Source organism: Camelus ferus, chromosome 10 (genome assembly GCF_009834535.1).
Source record: "Camelus ferus isolate YT-003-E chromosome 10, BCGSAC_Cfer_1.0, whole genome shotgun sequence".
NCBI classification, from domain to species: Eukaryota; Metazoa; Chordata; class Mammalia; order Artiodactyla; family Camelidae; genus Camelus; species Camelus ferus.
In genome coordinates this window covers 1,031,530-1,053,213 of record NC_045705.1, presented here as the reverse complement: position 1 = coordinate 1,053,213, position 21,684 = coordinate 1,031,530, and the positions used below count along the sequence as shown (strand labels likewise).

The 21,684-nt window shown below is 35.5% G+C and overlaps 1 long non-coding RNA gene across 1 annotated transcript; it reads left to right on the top strand.

Moving 5' to 3' along the window:
* Positions 1–11,457: 11,457 nt before the first annotated feature.
* LOC116666285 lies at positions 11,458–20,437 on the top strand. The gene is made up of 3 exons (XR_004323047.1): positions 11,458–11,468; positions 16,832–16,838; positions 20,162–20,437. It is a non-coding gene; the product is annotated as an uncharacterized LOC116666285 (long non-coding RNA).
* Positions 20,438–21,684: the final 1,247 nt, after the last annotated feature.

Below are 21,684 nucleotides of genomic sequence, written 5' to 3'. Positions count from 1 at the left end.
TTAAAGAGCACAGATTAATACAGACTCTCTATTAATTGTTCCCCAAGCACTTTGATTTTATAGTGTTAGAATTGTGTTATATTTATGTCTTGTAGTAGGCAAGTGTGAGCTCAGTGAGGACAGGGTCATGCTTGTTTTGTTCCTCCTCTCTCCCACAGCTGTTAGCATAGTATGTGTCCATTAAGTATTTTAATAAATTAATACAGTAATTGAAGTTTATATTGTGCTTATTTGTTTTCATATCCAAAAATATCTTGTTCATTTGTCTTAGATTTTTCCATTATAGATATTTAAACAATATTCAATGAATTACTTTGCCTCTTAAGTCATATATGTTACTTGTATATTTTCCCATTTATACACACATTAAATTTCTTCTTAATATTATGCCTAGGTATTTTTTAGTTTTTGGCTTCCTTTATGAATCAAATTATCCCCTACAATTCTCCAATTCATCATTAGTATTTCAAGGAAATTGGTATATCTTGATTTTGAAGTTATTCATTTCACATCTACACATTCTGGTGAACCCTCAACTGTAACGAAATTGGTTATCTTTGGCTTTATATGGAGAAACATGTCTGCAAATAAGGGTATTTTTGTCTTTGCCCATAGATTTTACTGCATTAACAATAAACTTTGGTATTCAAAGAACAGAATCTTTATCTTCTATATTGGTTTGCCACTTTGTTTTTCTTTTCTGTTCTTTTTTTTTCCTTTTCTTTTCACTTCTTGTCCCTACATTTTCTTCCTTTCCTTTTTTAACTTTTTATTTTGGAATTATTAGACTTAAATGAAACTAGCAAAAATTCCCACACAGCCTTCACCCAAATTCCCCTAATTTGCTGATATCTTAGATAGCCATAGTACTGTTATCAAAATCAGAACATGAGCATTAACGCAGCACTATCACTAATTACAGACTGTAATCAAATGTTACCAGCTAATGTACTGAATTTTAGTTCTCTCAGTTGAGGTGCTAACAGACTTTGGGGCTGAGGGTTACATGCGTAACATTTGGACATATTGCCAAACCACTTTCCCAAAAGGCTGAACCGTTTTGCACTTGCCCTTTGGGAAGATTCTATCACCATAAATTCACAGAGATCATAGTCATCTCTTACTTCGCTGTTTGTATATTGCTCATTGATTACAGTTGAGCATAAACCCTGCTTTACCCTCCAAACTTTTTATTGTCTAATTATGTAGGGATTCCTTTCTAATCATTTGCACACATTTGATGTATAAAGTATTGATGTATCTCTTTCTACATATAAACATAGTCACATATACTCTTGTTGAAATGTATTTTTAAGTCTACTGCCTGTATTTTTACTTTGTTAATTGTAAATAGTTTCAAAGACTGTAAACTATGAAAATGTGATTTTAGAGTTAAGGTATCTTATTTTTAAAAATATTTTACAGAGATTTAATGCAGCAGAGGTATCAGACTTTTTAAAGTTTCTGAGTGATTCTAATATTGCAATCAAGTTTGAAACCACTGCCCTTGGGCCTCAGAAGCCACTGCACCTAGCCAGGAGAATTACAAAGAGAAGACAAAGAAGGCACACCTGATTTTTAAATGCTGAGACCCAGAAATGCCACATGTCTGTTCATATTTCATTAGTAAGAATTGGTCATATGCATCTTTCCCTTCCCCAAAATATTAAGATGACTGAGAAATACATTCTGGCTGGGCAGGCACTTCTCAACAATAACTTTATATTATAGAGCTATCATAAGTAAATACCCATGCCCACTCATTTATAATTGCAATTGTGATACGAGAAACAAAGGAAGGTACTGGTGCCATGAGTGTGTAACAGAGATACCTGGCATGGATAGTGAAGTCAGGGAGGTTTACCTTGATAAAGTGATCATTGAGTTGAGACCTGAAGCATTAGTAGAACTAGGGAAAGACAGGTGGGAAGAACTATCCAAACAATGAGAAAAGCATGTGCAAAGGCCCTGAGGCTCACTAGAGTGTGGTTATTATAAGAATTGATCAAGGTAATTTATACAAAAAAGGATTATAACAGTAAAACACGATGTAAATGCTGTCATTTTTGTTTGTTTGTTTGTTTGTTTCTTTGTTTGTTTTGCTGGTTGATTTTCTCTTTCTTTTTTTTCAATTGAAGCACAGTCAGTGACAATATGTCAATCTCTGGTATACAGCACAATGTCCTAGTCATGCATATACATACATATATTTGTTTTCATATTTTTTTCCATTAAACATTATTACAAGTTATTGAACATAGTTTCCTGTGCTATACAAAAGAAAGTTTTTAAGAATCTATTTTTACATATAGTGGCTTACATTTGTAAATGTCAAACTCCCAAATTTATCTGATTCTTCAAAAAACTAAAAATAGACTTACCATATGATCCAGCAATCCCACTCCTGGGCATATATCTGTAGGGAACTGTAATGTGAAAAGATACATGCACCCCAATGTTCATAGCAGCACTATTTACAATAGCCAAGACTTGGAGACCACCTAAATGTTCATTGACAGATGACTGGATAAAGAAATGTCATATATTTATACAATGGAATACTACTCTGCCATAAAAAGGAATAAAATAATGTCATTTGTAGCAACATGGATGGACCTAGAGGTTGTCATTCTAAGTAAGCCAGAAAGAGAAAGAAAAATACCATGTAATATCATTCATATGTGGCATCCAAACAAAAACAAAAACAAAAGGACACTGTGAGTTAAGGTATTTTAATAACTCCAATAGCTCCCACTGAGTGAGCTTATTATTTGTCAGTAGTTCTATTTCTGAGTTTGTATCAAGATTTATGACTTCTAGAGTGACTTTTGGGTCTTACTATGTTAAAAGAGTATATATCTTTTGCCGACCCTAGGCTCTATTAAGTTAGACTTGGGAGACTCAGCCAAGCCAATTGCACTTCCATCATGAACAGTTCTTTTCTGATTCTTTGAAACAAATTATTGAGTAGCAATTTACTAACATGTAAGGGTAAGTTTCTTTTTGGAGAGATGGAACAATTTTGCAAAGCATGCCAAGCAGTTTCACATGTTATTATCTTAGAAAAATAGAAGTCAAGGCTTATACCTGGAGAGTGGAGGATCCCCTGTTACATCTATCTATGTGGTGTCTCTGTGCAAGTTTGCTGATTTCATCTAAGCTTCATCTGATTGTGGATTCTTATTAGTCTTTGTGTTGATTGTTTCCAATCTGTGGCCTTGGAAACATGAATTGGGAAAGAGAGTCAACCACAACTCCCCAGGATGCAAATAGAGATGTGGCTTTGCTGGCTTGTTACCACCACCATTTTGAACCATCAGGACCTGTTCTGTAGTTGTTGCTAAGTATTTTTTGAGGGATAATTCCTGAAACTGTCACTGATCCTCACTCACAAATTCAGTATATTTGTATTGTGCTAGATAAAGCTCTCATTCAAACAATTTTAAAAATGGCTTTTTAATCGTTTACTTATATAGCAATGTTATATGAACTAAATATATATATATATACACACATATATATATATATATATACACTAAATAAATAAGTATATCAGAAATATAAGCCACCAATAATTTCAACAAAATCAACATTTTAAATTCAAATTATTTTAAGTGACATTTATTACTGAGACGATTGTAAGTTCTCATACAGTTGTGAGAAATAAATACAAAGATCCCATGTACACTTTTTCCAATTTCCCACAATGATATCATTTCCAAAACAATGCAATGTTTTGGCATTGATATAATCCACTGATCTGATTCACATTTCCCCAATTTGTATTAGTTTTTATATATATACATGTGTGTGCATTTTGTTCTATGTAATTTTTATCACATGTATAGTTTCATGTGTCCACTACACAGTCAAGATACTGACAGTTCCATCACCACACGGACCCCTTTTTATAATAACACCCACCTCACTCTGTCTTCTATCCTCATTTTCATCCCCAACACCTGGAAAGCATTATATTCTCCATTTATAAAATTCTGTCATTCCAAAAGTGTCACATAAATGGAGTCTTGTAGCAAGTAACCTTTTGAGACTGGGCATTTTCATTTACCACGATTGTCTGGAGATGCATCCAAATCATTGCATGTGTCAATGATTCATTTGTTTTTATAGCTAAGTAGTTTTCTGTGATCTGGGTGTACCACACTCTGTTTAACCATTCATCTATTAAAGGACATCTGGTTCCTTTCAGTTTTTGACTATTGCAAATAAAACTTCTATGAACAATTATGCACAGGTTTTTGTGTGAACATAAGGTTTCATTGCTCTGATAGAAACACGTCAAGAGTGCAAATGTTAGGTTATGTGATGGCTGCATGTTTAGTTTTACTACAGTGAAGAGATTTCCAGTGTGGCTGTATCATTTTAACCTCCCATTAGCCACATATAACTGATCCACATTAACTTTTTAATTAATCCCAACTTTATATTTGTGTTTTAGAAAGTATCCCCTCTGGATTGTTCTCACTGCCTTCAATGATATTATCATTTTGTGTTTCTTTTATAATCTAATTATAAAAATAGATACAGTGCTTCTTCTGAAGGTAGTTGAGTGAGAAATGATTAGTAGGAAGGACCAAAAAACTATACAGAGGGGCAAGTATTGGAGTTTTCCTAGGCTTAGGTGCTATTAGGTGTCCCCTACACTAGATGAGGGCTCTCTCATGCACGTAAATCTCACCACATGGACAATTCAAATCCTGCCTCAGAACAAAACTGAAAATTACTGCATGCATATCATGGTCGTTTTCAAAAAATCAAAAGAGCTAGTGTTAATTAATGTAAATGCCATGGGTCTACTAAAAAGGGTTACATGAAAAGAAAAAGGAGCAGTGATCAGTAGTTAGAATCACCCAGACTAGATTCTGGAGTTCTGGGTTCTAAGTCTGCATCTGCCATTGATTGCTGTGTGAGATGGGATTGTTCATTCAGTCTGGTTTGTCCCTCAGACAACTCTAAACTGCCAGTATAAGATCACAATTTTTTCCCTGAATAATTTCCTCATTTACATTCATATTATACAAAATATATCTATTAACTAATTGCAGTAATTGGTAGTCTTTCTTTGGGGTTGTAGAAGAAATTCCTTGTGAGAATTTATTATAACATGTTGCACAGCCTCCAAGTAGGGGTGGTTTGCACATTCTTATTTAAGATCTAGGAAGACAAAGGTTTTCACATCTCATCTCCAGGACAAATTTTGGAGGAGAGAGGAAAAGGTGCAGATTATCACCAGCTAACTAGTGGTTAAATTCACTAGTAACCTATGAAAATCTAATCTTACCTGTGTTCAAAAAAGTGACCAATTAGTAAACAGCAAGGACATATATGTTGTCATTTTGACTTAACTGTTCTGATGATTGAAAATTAATGGAATAGATTAGCAGGAATTAACAGAGTATTGTGCAGGTTATTAAAAAAAGAAACAGTGATGTTTAATTTTTTCACGTGTTAAACATACCTTAGTTTTGCAAAATGCATGGTAAAAAGTTTAACTTGGGCACATTCGTTAAATTGCATTTGTTTGCGTCATCAAACATTCAAAAGAGAGGGAGTAGATGGTGATTCACTGTGTGAAAATTAACACGGGTTAATTTACCAAATAGAGTTATTTCATCAGTTCAGACAATTGTTTTGAATGTGCCACTGAAAATTTTATTTCCAGTGTGGAAGAAATATAAGCACAAAAACCTTTCTTGGAGTTCTAACTTTAGCTGCTGGCTAACATTTCAAGGTTGTCCTGTCAGTTGTCAACAACTGATTACTGACCCCTGATGCATATAAAAGAGAAGCTGTGAAATCAACTAATTTATTTTTTTTTTTAACCATGAAATCAAGAGCCTTAATCACATTAGTGATGTGACCATTCTATTTCAATTCCAGGGCTGTCTAGTGAAACTAACAAACTGTCTTGGTGGCTCCAAAGCAGAGCCAGGGGTCTCACAGGCCAGGTGTGAATTACGAGCATATTTCTTTTTATTGCCCATAAATCTTTTTCAGTTTTATATTCACAGTAGCTTAAAACACCTACATTCATACCACTGACTGTGCAGCAGAGCTCTGGATGCTTGGGGTTCACAGTGGAGTTAAGTACATCCCCTCTATTTTAAAAAATGCATTTTCAGTACAGTCCAACCTTAATTACTGCAAATCAGACCTTATCTGGTGACAAGGTTGATAAATGTCAACATCTTTTTTTTTTCCAGTGCACGTCATAATAACTTTCAACACTACATCATGAAATAGTGTTTTGCGGAGAGATAGACCTAGAGTTAAATACTATAACATCAGTGTGAAAGGTAATATTGGTTTTGACATGAAACCAATGCATGACTGGAACTGAATGACGGAAGTCAGTGCCGAGGAATGGGTGTGGAGAAGTTGTCTGGCCATTATGTATATGGAGGTTATGGGTTAAGACCTTGATTACAAATTAAATGTCTCAGGAAGGTGTACAGAAAAAGAAGTTGGTTTTAACATAGAGATTGGGGAAGTGTCTATAACAGAAACAAAGGAAAGGGAACAATTAAGTTGAAGGCCAGCAGGACTTATTTCCTATAACTGAAAGAAAGGCAGTAGACATAGGTGCAAATGGAGATGAAGAGGCAGAGGAAGTGAGGGCCTTTCATGAGGCAGCCATTTAAATATGAGTCAGAAACAAGATGAGAGGCCAGGAGGAGGCAAGTATTGAATTAAGTGAAGGCTCGTGGGAAGAAAAAAAAAACTGTCTGGAAACCAGTTCTAAAGATCCAAAGGAGACCTGAGGAAGGTGCTGCACAGGACGGTGACTAGCTCATGCTTAACCCTGCTGGGTGAAGACGAGGCAGGTGGAACGAAAGTAAGTTGTAACGGCACTTACGCAGCACCAGTGTGACTGCACTGTACAATTTACTGTGTCCTTTATTTTTCTCTAGGGTGCCACTGACTAGCTGAGGAATCTTTGCCTTCATAATGTTTGAATGTCTTTTCCATCCTTCTGTTCCCATACATGTGTTCTGTTTTTTGGTTGGAATAGTCATTCAAACACAAATCAATTTTGTTTATTAAATCCATTTTCCTCTGGCACTAGCAATTTTTAAGAGTTTCTGGGTTTTTTTTTTTTTTTTTGCTAAGTTCATTGTCTTTAATAAATTTTTGAAAGTGGGTCTGTCACAAGGATGTCTGGTATAATTCCTAATCATTCTGATGTAAAGTTATCCTGTGATAATTCCAGGAAGAAGAGGAACAGGCTAGTATAATGCGGAGCTAAGGTAAAACTGTAGCTCCAAGAGAGCTCCAGTCCTAAGGTTTCCCTAAAATACGATGATATTTGTAACAGTGTCTGGCCATTTAATTAATACATAAATAGTAATAATAATGAAAGTGACAGTAGCCCCTGTTTGGTGATGAACATTTGTTATATGCCAAGGATTCTAATTTTTGCTTTGTTTATTTCACCCTTGTAAGTCCTCTCCCCAACCCTATAATTTCGGCATTATTTTCCCAACTCACAGATGAGCACTCTGGAACTCAGAGAGACTGATGAACCTGCCCAAGGTCACTCTCTGTAATGAGAAGAGTTGCAACTCTAATCAGATATGCTGTAGTGTCAAAGCCCAGGTTCACAATATGACAAAAAGGATTTATTTCACTGGATTAAGGATAGTCTTTTCTTTAGTTCTTTTTTTTTTAATAAAAATACTCTAAGACATGGGTAACATTTAAAATTCCATTAACTCTGTAGTTTAAGTGAATGCCTCATTTATTTTTAAAGCAGAAGGCATGGGCCCAATACAGTGGGGAAGCACAAGACATTTGCAGAGGGACAATGTGCTTAAATGCTTGGTGAGGGAGAAGACAGGAGTCAGGGGCGTGAAAGGAAAGTTCCTCCACATTACATTTCTGTTTAACCTTGCTCCTGAATGAAAGTTTTTAAGATTAATTCATTTCAACAAGATACCAAGTTTCATAAGTGGATAAAAGATCCCCCATCATGAAATTTCCCATATAACATAGTAATACCACTGGTGATCATTTATTTGTTTAATATATTCTTAATAACAACAACAATAATAATAACAATAGTCTTATTTTGAGCTGCACATTTATTATATGTGAGGAATCCTAATGTGTGCTTTTCTTATTGTGTCTATTCAAATCCTTCCTGCAACCCAATGATAAAAACGGACCAGTATTTTCAGGCAGTGTGAGCTCCAGGACTCTAATGCATCAGTGCCACAAGTGATGACATCAGTTCTGCTTCCAAATAAAGTTTGGGACTTCAAGAGAAAAAAATAATAGGAAGTAGTGAATGGCAATAAAGGCCTTGCATAAAAACGGAATTGGAATTGAGACTGTGGGTTGAGCCTAGATAAGTACTAAAGTCCTGTTCAGATGTGAAAAGTTAATTGCCTTTGATGTTTCTAAAATAAGCTCTTATCATTTTAAGTCAAGATAACCACATATAAATATTTCAGATTAAAAGCTGAAGGCACTTATTTATATTCCCACCAGCAGTGTACAAGGGGTCTTTTTTCTCCCTACCCTCATCATCACTTATTATCTTTAGTCTTTTTCATGACTCTCACCCTAAAGGGCGTGAGGTGATATCTCATTGTGGTTCTGATTTATGTTTTCCTAACAATTACTGATACTAAGCATTTTTTTATATACTTTTTGGTCAATTGTATGTCTCTAGAAAAATAACCATTCAGGTTTCTTGCTTTTTTTTTCAATTGGGCTATTTGTGGATTTGTGTGTGTGTGTATGTGTGTTGAATTGTATGAGTTCTTTATATATTTTAGATATTAACCCCTTATTAGATATATGGTTTACAAATATTTTCTTTCATTTTGGGTCAGTGGGAATGTAAGTTGGTACAACCACTGTGGAAAGCAGTACGGAGTTCTCTTAAAATATTAAAATACAACTCTCACATGATTTAACCATCTTACTTCTGGGTATGTATCCAAAGGAAATGAAATTAGGATCTTAAAGAGATATCCGCACATCCATGTTCATTGTAACATTATTCACTACAGCCAAGATATGGGAACAAACTAAGTCTCCAGTGAAAGATGAGTTGATAAAGAAAATACGTGTATGAAATATTATTCAGCCAGGAAAAAGAGAAATTATGCCAATTGGGACAACATAGATGAACCTGGAAGGCACTATGCTAAGTGGAATAAGCCAGACAGAGAAAGACAAATACTGTGTGCTCTCACTTATATGTGGAATTTAAAAACTCTGAACTAGTAGAACCATGGTTTCCAGAGGTTGGGGGTAAGGGTAGGGGGAGAAATGAGGAGAGATAGGTCAAAGGTATAAACTTTCAGTTATAAGATGAATAGATTCTGGGATCTAAGGTAAACATGGTGATTATAGTTAACAACAATATATTATATTTATATATTATATTATATATATTATATTCTTGAAATTTTCTATGAGAGTAGATCTTAATTACTTCACACACATAAATGGTAACTACATAAGGTGAAAGCTGGGATAAAAGGTAAAAGTACTAGAACTTGGGATTAAAACACCTAAGCAAGAGGTAGTTGCTTCAAAGGGAAATCAGAGAACCAGAAAAGAGTCAGAAATTTGTGTATCTGTGAGTGAGGGGGCTAGCCAAGTGGTTAATTTAATGCTATGAATGAGGTCCTGCAGTAATCTGTGAAGCACTTGAAGAAACAAACATATGTCATGATTCCTTCCCAAGGGGGTCAAGAGTCTAATGGTGGCAGAAGTCACATACAGAGATAATTTAAATATAAAACGGCAATCTTTAAGGTACTTTTGGAGCACAGGGACTATTTTCAATCTGGACTGAGAGGAAAGATTTCCTGGAGGAAGCATGATGCCTGAACAGAGTTTTGAAATAGAAGGAAGAGTTCGCTTGTAAAGAAAACTAAGGTCTTCCGTCTCTGGCGGTATGGCAGACCAGCCACTGCCTTCCAAATGAAAGAACTAAAATGCTTAATATAATATTCAAAACACCTTTTAAAATGTATATCTGATCTGACATTGAAAAGAAGGATTATTTCTATATGGAGTCCATAAAGTAGAAACAAAAATATGACTGTCAGTAGTGCACATCAAAATTATTTTTTCCATTGAACAGTTTCTGACACACCGTGGAGACCTTGAGCTTCAGGGAATAGTAGGCAAATCTTACTGTTTGCCAAAGATGGAGCATCTTAGAAAAGACCTTTAAAGAAAGTTGGGACCCCAGGGGGCCAAACTCAGTGTAAAAGTGAATACTAATTAAATTCCCTGCTTAGAGGGAATAGTAAACAAATCTGACTGGAGGTTGATACTGAGTTTGTGGGAGGAAAGAATCTCTCCTGATAATTTTTTAGAAGCCAGTCAACCTCTGATCTATGTCTGAATTCATAATACTTGTTTGGTCTAAAAATATCGAGCAGATAACTAAATTTAATATGGTGCATAGATGATAGGCTCTCAAATCAACACACAGCATCAACAAAAACCCAAAGCTGTCCCACAGGCACAATTCCAACAAAAACATGCTGCTCACAACAAAATGTTACATAGAAGATATTGAAATAATGCCCCTGGAATGAGACCCATAAAAAACATCAGAGAATATATTGAGTTACACATATATTTCAATAGGAATTATCAGGCAAAGAATATAATACACTTATATTAAATGCATTTCAGGAAATGAAAAGTATAATAAAAATAAAAAGCAAGGAACAAAAAAAAAGCTACAAAGAACAATAAAGTACAGTTGAATGTAACAAAATAAAGCTTGTAGAATTATTATATGTGTGCACAATATGTTATACACCTAGTTAAATTTTTAAACTCAATAGATGGATTGAATAGCAGAGTTTAATAGAGAACTGAAGACAGAAAATACATTTTAAAAATAACCCAGAATGAAGAGAGATGATGCTGTAACAGAGTGTTTAAAAGTCAGGGAGGACAGAGTGAGAAGTTGCACCAATTGTCTATTCAGAGCCCTCGAACAGGATAAGGCTAAGAATGAGGAAAAGCAACACTTGAAGTAAAACAATAAAAAATTTAAGAAGCACTGTAAATCTCAATAGGTTAGCGAAGAGAAATCCAGCCTGGGCCTGTAATACTGAAACAGTACAAGAACAAGAAGTAGCCAGAGAGAGAACTGAAATCACCTCCAGCAGCTCCGTAATTGACTTTGATGGCTGCTTCTTAACAGCGTCAACGGAAACTAGAAGACGGTGGGGTATCTTCCACATTCTGAGAGAAGCGATCAGGAATTCAATCTTGAGAGAAGCTATCTTCCAAGAATGAGGGTGAAACACCAATGCTATAACGATGAAACCTGAGTGACCACCAGCCAACACTCACAGGATAGCATTCTATGGCGCAAATCGAGAAATAAATAAGATAATCCCAGAGGGAAGATCTGTGATTGATGCCAGAATATTCTGATGCCAAAGATACTGGCAGACGTGTGGGTAAGTTGAAACAAACTTTGTGTGAAGAAATAATAATGCCTATCATGATAAGAAGAAAATGAGTGAAAATTAAATACTAAGCCACAAAGTGTGTAAGTAGGGAGCAGGATGAGCATGGTTGAAAACTTGGGAAACCCATGGTCACCTTATTAAAAAGTTAAATGTGCATCCACTCTATAACTCAGTAATTCCACTGCAAGTTATTTATCTAAAGGAAATGGAAAACTTTGCACCCAAATGCCCCAAATAGGCTTGAACAAAAATTTTCAGAGCAGTTTTATTCACAATAACCAAAATCTGGAAATAGTGCAGTAGGCCATGAATAGGACAATGTATTTTAATAAAACAAAACCAAAAATAAACCATGAAATTATAGTACATACAATGGAATACTACCCATGAATTTGAAGTAACAAACACACAAGATGGATAAATGAAAAAAAAAAAAAACCAATACAACAGAGAGTATACCATACTATTAAATGTACATGACATTATATAACAGATAAAATTAATAGGCATTATCTATAATAGAAATTAGATACTTGGTTGTTTCAAGGGGTGGAGGTGGTTTGTCTGAAAAGGTACACAAGGGATCTTTCAAGGGTGATGGAAATGTTCTAAATATTGATTTAATATAGATTATACAAGTGAATTTCAGGACGGCCAAGTTGTACTGGGAAGACTTAAGCTCTTCAATATATATAAATTATACATCAATAAAAGGAAACATAGACTACATAGCTTCTCAACAAGTAGAGGGAAAACAGAATGAGAAAATAAAACCACAGACTGCATAATTGCAAAAGAAGGCAAGAAAGACAGGAAAAAATAAATGAAACTGACAAAGAGTGACGAAAAGAGAGCACACAATGAGAAGACAGGAAAAATCCAAATATATCATTACTAACAATTAATGGGTGTTGACTAAAGTCTCAAAACACACACACACACACAAACAGATCATCATCCTACATATATTTAGAAAACACAGAGTTCTGTAGTGTTTACTGCTATATATTGAAGACATAGGGAAAGAGAAAGATTGAAAGTCAAATGGTGGAAAAAGATACATAAGAAAAAAAGCAACTTGAAGATAGCATGAATACATTGATATCTGACAAAATAGACAATAAGGCAAAAATCAATACCAGAAATAAAGCAGTATTCTATAAAATGATACAGAATATAAATTGAACAGGTGTTCATAAAAATTCTAAACTCTTTGCATAGGAAGAATTTTAAAGATTTCAATTACTTCTATAATTTTTGCATACTCATGCAGTGGTTTGATCAGGGCTGGGTAATGTATCCAACCTTGTTTTGGCTAGAAATGTAATCGAAGAGATTAAGAGCTACTTACAGAGTTGGAGGGGATGGCACAGTGGAGTATATATTTCCTTTCTCAGGTAAGAGAGGGAAAGATTTACCTGAGGTTATCCAATTGGTACTGGTGACCTTAAATTATGTAAGTTTTATAGGTGAGAGAAAGATAGTAAATTCATTTTTGCACCTTTAAATTTATTGTGACAATTTCACATAAATGTGTTCAAAATTATGTTTATGTGGGTCTGGAGTTAAGCATGGAGGATAAAATTAGAGCTCCGATATTGTTAGCCTTCAGTATAGAAGCGGTATTTGGAACTACGAGGGGAGGTGAATTAAGAGAAAGTCATGACAATTAACACCAGCACAATAATTTCATGAAATAAAGGCAGTATTATGCTTTAATGTTACAGGTTATAAGAAGTATTTCCAGGAAGAGAAAGGAGGTGCATTTAAATTTTATTAATTTCTCTTCCTGATACTTTGTTTTTAGTATATAAAACTACAACAGATTTCTGTATATCAACTTTGTACCCTGCAATTTACTGAATTCATTTATTAGTTCTAACTGGTCTTTTGGTGGCATCTTTAGAGTTTTCTACATATAGTATCATGTTATCTGCAGACAGTGACAGTTTTATTTCTCCCTTTCCAATTTTTTTTTCTTTTTCTTGTCTGATTACTGTAGATAGAAATTCAAAATCTATGTGGAACAAAATGGTGAGAATGGGTATCTTTGTCTTTTTCTTGATCTTAGAGGTCATACTTTCAGCTTCTACTGTTGAGTATGATGTTGGCTGTAGGTTTGTTATATATGGTCTTTATTATGTTGAGGTGTGTTCCCTTTATACCCATGTTTTTGAGAGTTTTTATTATATACAGATGGTGAATTTTGTCAAAAGCTTTTCCTGCATGTAGTGAGATGATCATCTGATTTTTATTCTTCAATTTGTTAACATGGTGTATCATGCTGATTGTTTTATTGACACTGAGCCATCTTTGCACAACTGAGATAAAAGCCATTTAATCATGTTGTAGAATCCTTTTAATATATTGGCTCAGAAAAGATGCTTAATATGTTTTCAGTCTTCTTAAATTCATTGAGACTTGTTTTGTGACCTAGCATATAATCTATCTTGGATTGTGTTCCATGGTCACTCAAGAAGAATGTACACTCTGCTGCTTTTGAATGAAATGCTTTTAATATGTCTATTAATGCCAGCAATAAGGTGTGTCATTTAAGGCCAGTATTTCCTTATTAATTTTCTAACTGGATGATCTATCCATTGAAGTAAGTGGGGTTTTAAAGTCTCTTACTATTATTGTATTGCTGTCAATTTCTCCCTTTATGTTTGTTAATATTTGCTTTATGTATTTAGTTGCTCCTATGTTGGGTGCATACATTTTTGTAATTCTTATATCTTCTTGTTGGATTGATCCTTTTATCATTATATAATATCCTCCTTTGTTTCTTGCTACAGTCTTTGCTTTAAAGTTTATCTTTTCTGATACAAGTATTGCTCCCCCAGCTATCTTTTAATTTCCATATTAATGGAATACCTTTTTCCATCTTCTCACTTTCAGTCTGCATGTGTCATTGGTTCTGAAGTGAGTCTATTGTAGGCATTGTATATATGGGTCTTGTTTTTGTATCCATTCATCCACTCTATTTCTTTTGATTGGAATATTTAGTCCATTGACATTTAAAGGAATTATAAAATAAGTATAGGTGTGTACTTAATAGAATTTTGTTGATTGTTTTCTATTTGTGGTTCTTTTCTATTTCTTTTTCTCTTGTTTTGTTGTCTTCCCTTGTAATTTAATGTCTATCTTTAACATTATGTTTGGATTACTTTCTCTTTTTTGTGGGTGTACCTGTCATATGTTTTTATTTGTGGTTATCATGAGGGTTATATATAACAACCATATCTATATCTGTATCATATATATGATTATTTTGAGTTGATATAATCTTAAGTTTGAGTGCATTCTAACAACTATGCATTTTTGCTCCCTCTCCCAAGATTTAATATTTTTACATAATATTTTACATATTTTTGTTTTGTGTATCCTTTAATACACAAAACATATATAGTGGGTAGATTAGAATGGATATGATTTTACTACTTTTTTCTCTACTACCTTCACTTTATGTTTGTCTTTACCTATTATTTTTCCTGTTATAATAGTCATATTTCTATTTGTGGTCTTTATTGCTTAGAGAAGTCCCTTTAACTTTTCCTGTAAAGCAGGCTTAGCAATGCTGAGATGTTTTAGACTTTGCTTTCTGTAAAATTTTTATCTCTCCTTCAAATATGAATGATACCTTGCTGGATAGAACACTTTTGGTTGTAGGGTTTTTCATTTCATCACTTTTAACATATTATACCATTTCCTTCTGGGCTGCAAAGTTTCTGCTGAAAAGTCAGTAGAGTCTTATGGGAGTTCCCTTGTACATAATTCATTGCTTTTAACTTGCTGCTTTTAAGAGTCTCTGTATTTTTTGCTATTTAGTTATGAATGTCTGAATGAATCTCTTTGGTTTCATTTTTAGGGGAACCCGTTGCACTTTCCAGAACTGGATGTCTGTTCTCTTCCCTAGGCTAAGGAAGTTTTCAGCTATCATTTCTTGAAATAAAGCTTCTGCCTCTTCTCTCTCTCTTCCTTTTCCTTTAATGTGAATGTTAACATACTTGATGTTTCTCCAAAGGTCACTTAAACTACTCTTATTTTTAAAAATTCTTTTTTTATTTTTTGTGTTCAGCTTGGGTGATTTTTACTACTCTGTCTTCCAGTTTGCTTATCCATTCTTCTGAATCCTCTAATCTGCTGTTAGTTCCTTCTAGTTTACTTTTTATTTCAGTTTTTTAATTCATCAACTCTGTTTGATTCTTCTTTGAATTTTCTAACTCTGTTGAAATTCTCATTTTGTCCATCCTTTCTTCTCTTGAGTTTGGTGAGCATCTGATCATTATCTTGACCTTTTTATCAAGTAGATTGCTTATCTCCACTTACTTTAGTTCTTCTGAGGTTTTACTTACTCTTTCTTTTGGAACATGTCCATCTGTCTCCTCATTTTGCCTAATTCTCTGTGTTTATTTCTATGTATTAGGTAAGTCAGTTAAGCTTCTTGCTCTTAGAGAGAAGTGGTTTATGTAGAAGATGTCCCACATGGCTGAGCAGCTTTCTGCCTTCTGCTCACCAGAGCTGTGATCCATGTGTCCCTAATGTGAGCTGCAGGGGCCTTTCTCTTGTGGCAGGGCTGGTCACTGTGGGTGCTTTGGAAGGTGGAGCTAGACCCTGGCCTGGTTGGCGGCCAGGCCCTGACTTATGTAGTGGCTGTCAGCTAGCTCCTGCATGAGGCCACATCCCAGCAAGGCTGTCTGCATAACTTGGAGTATTCTGGGGCTTCTACCAGTCCACATGTGGGTGGAGCTCGGTCCTGGGGCAGTGGGCTGCATGGCCCGGGGGTTTGGGGGCTAATCCCAGCCCTCTGGTGGGCAGGGAAGTCGCTGGTACTAACAGGCTAGAAGGAAGACTCCAAAATTGCCTTACGAGCACCAGTGTCCTTGTGGCAGAGCAAGTTTCCGAAAATGGCTGCTGTTGGTGTCTATGTTTCCAGTGGGAGTCCTAGTTGCCTTCTGCCTCTCCGGGAGGCTCTCCAAGGTTATCAGGTGGGTCTGATCCAGACTCCTTTCAAATTATTGCCTCTGTGCTGGGACTTGGAGCATGTGAGATTTTGCACATGCCTTTTAAAAGCAGAATGTCTATTTCCTATAGTCCTCTGTGTCTTTTATATGAAAGGCCCATTGGCCTTCAAAATCAGATGCTCTGTTGGCTCCTCTTTCCTGCTCAGACCCCTGGAGTGGGAAGCCAGATGAGGGGTTCAGCCTCCTCACTTCTTATGAAGAAGCTCTACTTTGTGATTATCCTCCCATTTGTGGGTCACCTGCCAGGGGTGTGGGTCTACCTCTCCCACCCTCTTTTATTGTGGTTCCTTCTTTATATCTTTGGTTGCAGGAAATCTTTTCTGCTAGTCTTCAGGTTGTTCTCATAAATAGCTTTGTAAACACTTGTAATTTTGATGTGCTTGCACGAGGAGGTGAACTCAGGGTCTTCCAGTTTGCCATCTTGGCCACCATCTGAAAGAATTTTTGAGTATTTCTCACCACCTTATTAGTAATCCACTTACATCTTTAAATTCTGAAATTGTTTGCAGTAATTGTTTCTTCTTCCCCCCTAATAAGAATAACATGCATTTGAATTGTAGATTTACATTATATCAGGCACTATGAGAAATGCTTTCCATGCATTTTTCTCAAATAATCCTCACAACAATGTGAGGTAGACTTTTTTATTAAGAAAGTGAGGCTTAGAGAGGTTAAAACATTGCTCAAACCAAGCTAATAAATGAAAGAAAAAGAATTCTGGAAAAAAATTTACATTGGTCTGTTGTTGGTAACCTGTTCAGGCTATAAACTGATATCAGTTTATTCTTACATCCATTTGCTCATTCACAGGGCTCCTATAAAAAGTGTAGTCCAATTTCTGACACACTAAGCTAGAAATTTTATCAAAATTTCCTTCAGGAATCATCCCAATTCTTGGTCTCTTAACCTTGAAAATTCTCCTCTACTTTTTTATTCTGTTCCATCTAAAACATGTCTCAGTGAATAAGAGGGCTTTTTCCCTTGGAGTTAACAATCAACTTTCTCAAGAGATTAATCACACCACCATCAAAATGACATCTGCTGAGCTAATCTTTAGCTTGCCTTGCTGACCTACCTAAGATAGGCCCAATTTTGAAACAGATACACAAATTATCCCAGAGTGTATATATATATCAAAGTATCCATCAAATATAAAAATTTGAGTATATAAATACAAAAACAAGTGCTTCATGGATTGAAATTTATTCTTGACCTACATTTCTGGCTGTAGATATATTTTGAGTTTATTGAATATGTATTTGGCCATGGGTTTGAATTCAGTTAAAGGCTGATTTCTAGTGTTCCTATAATGTGAGCCTTTCCTTTTTACCTACAGCACTTGGTCAAGCATTAAAATCTACAAGTGAAGCATCTGTCTACTTCATTGAAGAGCAGCATCCATTTTAAGAAGGGAACAGTTTTCTTTCACTTGGATTTTGTTTGAAAAAATAAGACAATATAATATCATTTTTTCTATAAATTGAGAAAAAAAGCATGTACATAGATATGTTCAACTTCAGAAAAGTAGGTATTTGGCAAAAGGCATTTAATAATTGGTGTATTACCACCCCCCACACAACCATACTTCATATGCACACTACATTTACCTTTTAATTCCTGCTTATTTCATATAGATCACACATTTTGTAAACTTGCATTGGTCATACCAGATGACTCACTTTTTCTACTGCCTTATACATTTTCTGTGAGAAGTATCTAACTATGATGTTGTTTATCTGGTAAATTGAAATCCAACATTGGCAAAGCCAAGGATCTATTCTGACAAGTCAGTTTCTCTGAGGGATGTGGAGTCGGACTCTTGCTTTCTGTATCTGGAAGGAAACATTCAAATACTGACAAGCGATACTTTAAACCCGCCTTGGTATTACAGGGGCTTGAGTCTAACTTCCCTTCAAATGCATACAAGTTTGCAGACAATTCAGCCTAAGTGTTCAAAAGGAAAGGAAGACTGGCTCAACTTTAAAACATTTCTCCTTCAGATGACTGATTGGAGAATATGAAAGAAAAAAGCCATTTGGTCTCAAGTATGCATTTTATGGTACTTCAAGGATGCAGCAGTCCACAGTTCTTGGGCAGAAATTCTTAAGTCTCAAGAGAGGTAAAATGTTGACTTGTGAAGAGCTAGATATTATATATGCTAAAACTAAAATTTTTATTATTCATCTAGAAAGAAAAGTTGTCAAATCCGATAATACCTGATCTTACAGGTTTTGAAATTTTTAGCTGCTGCATCAGTATTAAACAGATCATGTGGGAAACTCAACCATATATTGACAATAGGAAAAATGTGTTTGGCACATTGTGGTGATACTTTACAGCATGACTGAATTGATCAAAATCCAAGTAATTCAATCTTTCCACCTTCAAAATCTCTGCTTGCTTAAAACTGATTGAATCACATCATTAATCCAAATAAGGGACTATAATGATCAGATTAATTATTCCTTTATATTCCTATCAAGATCTGGCTGTTTTGGTCACTCTGAGTACTATAATCTGAAGTGTCATTGCTGAATACTAAACACATACAGCTGCCTTTGCTATGATTTCTGATAGAACTTTGCATATTTGAGAATAACAAAACAGATTACCTTCAAACTTGAACCCAGTACACAGATTTTATTATTGTTTCTGTATGTCAGATAGTCAAGAGTCAATGTCTTGACAATAGTGTGCTTTATCTCATATGTACAAAAAATTCCTTTTTTCAGATTATACAGGGAATGTTTCTTTTTCCTTCTTCTTTTTATTATTATAATTACTATTGTTATTATTCCTTGGGACTGGCTCTCCTCACCTATTTAGAAAGTAAATGAACAGCTTATTGTAAGACCATATGGTGTCAATATGAATTAATTGAAATTAACAAATAGAGACCACTTCATTTTTAAAGAAAAGTGTTGTTTCTCAAGTATTAGTGTGGTTATTTCTTCTGTCTTCCAAGAGTTCACAAAATGAATTGCTGCTGAAATTTCTATGACATCTGCCCTTTTCTGAAGAAGAGAGCAGCTTATATCAGTCTGGGCTGCTGATTTGATTGCATCTCATCTTCCCCCATGGAGAGGAAGAAGCCTTTTGCTGATGACATTGTGCTGTGTTACATATAGCAAAACTCTTTTAGAGAGTTGTCTATGCTTCATTTCTTCTCCTTCTATTCATTTTTGTACCCACTTGAATCAGGCTTTCATTCCCATTCTTTACAGAAACTGCTATTCTCAAGGTAACAAATAACTTGCACACTGTTAAATACAATAGTCAATTCTCAGTCTTCAGTGCATTTGGTTAACAGCGTGTTAATCAATCTTTAATTCTTGAAGCATTTATTTCACTTGACATTCAGGATACCAATCTCTGTTCTTCTCCCACATTATTGACAATTTCATTGCAGACTCTTTTCCTGATTCATCCAGACTTCCAAAGATGGGAGTGCCCAAGGCATCAGACTTCTCTGCTTTCCTGTGGTCCCTTTACTGGTGATCTCATACAAATGTATGGCTTTCACTGGTGTCTTTAGGCTCACATCAATATACCAACAACATCTGTGGTAGACTGAGCTATTGTTCCCCTCTTCCCTAGATGAGAATGTCTCCACTCTACAAACGTCCTGATAAAGTCTGCAGATTGTTTTGTAGGGAGATTGCTTGGGCTGTCTGGGTAGGGGGTTCACCTCAGGTGTTGAAAAAGAGACAGTGAGGGAAAGGAAACACCAAACTAGAACCAGAAAAAAGAGTCAGAAGACTCTCACGCAGGTGAAACTAGATCTGTACAACTTGTTACCTGCAAATTAATAACAACGATGCTCTGTGTGGTTGCATTTGTCCTCTTTTTCTTGGAGAGGTGCAGAAGACTTCCCTAACCACACAGACATACCATGGAATCAGATTGGTCCCAAAACTCTACTGTCAGATTTCTCTCAGTGACCTGGACCTGTCTCATATCTTCATTGTCTGTTTTGATTTTTCGTTCCAAAAGAGTGACCCTGTCATTACCTGCCAGGAAGAAGAGTGGCCTATCTGCCACTTGTTTCCTGCCACGGCTAAGACACTCTGCTAAATGCTGCTTTCAGTATGTCTAAATGTGTATTTTCAGCTTTAGCTGCAACCCTTACCCTTCTGTCCCTAAATTTTTCCATCATGTGTTAAAATACTAAGTGTGTGCCCCAGTCTACACCATGTCACACATTTTTTTAAAAGATTTTTTCTTGGAAACCTTGTTCTTGTTAGTCTTATGTAACATGCTGAGAATTTTTTCAGAGGAACAAATTAAATAAAATCCTGGCTTAGTGTAGTTTAAGGCAGGTTCAAGGCTGGAGTAAGTCACACTATATATATTTTAGATACACTTTTTTCCTTTTTCTCTCTCTGTTTAACAATGTTATACAGAATGTGGCTGCTTGATTACTTTGTCTGAGAACACAGCTCTGGTCAGTTCACTCTTCTACTCAGGCACCTCATGTGCCTTTATGTTGCTACTGAAAAAAGGAGAAATACTATGTCCTGTGAGCCAAAGGCTTGCTGGGGACTTTAGATAACTTATTTAATCCTCATACACCTGCTGCTCTATTTTACCAATGGGATGGATTGAATCTTCGCTTTAAGTAGATGGTCCACAAGCTCAGCTTTTGGTGCCTTTGCAGAATCAGTGCTACATCCTTCTGCTCCTTCAGGGACTCTCCACTGTAGCCAAAGCAATCCACCACTGACCCTGTATTTTCCCTATAAATCAGCTTTGGTTTATGTGGGTCCTCTCCGCTCCCATCCACCCCAACTCCCAAGCAATGGCCTTCTCCTTTTGTTGCACATTCAGATCCTACAATCCTAGCACACACCCAATTTTTCCAAGAAGGTTTCTCTCATTCGTCTACCACTCTCTATGGCCCTCCTCCAGACATGCTATGACATCTTTTTCCTCTGAATACTCAAAATAATTCAGGTGAAACATTTAAACACACTTTCTACCTAGGCTATCCTTTACCATGTGCATTTTACTTGCTTCTGTGAGACCCTAAGATCCTGTGAAAGTGGGATCTTTCATTATTTTCTATATCATATTATTAAATGATTAACAGATCAAAGGATCTAATATCCAGTTTCTAAAGAATGTGAATGTTTAAAGGTCTAAATTTTACTCTAAATTCTATTTCCAATTGAGTTTGTATC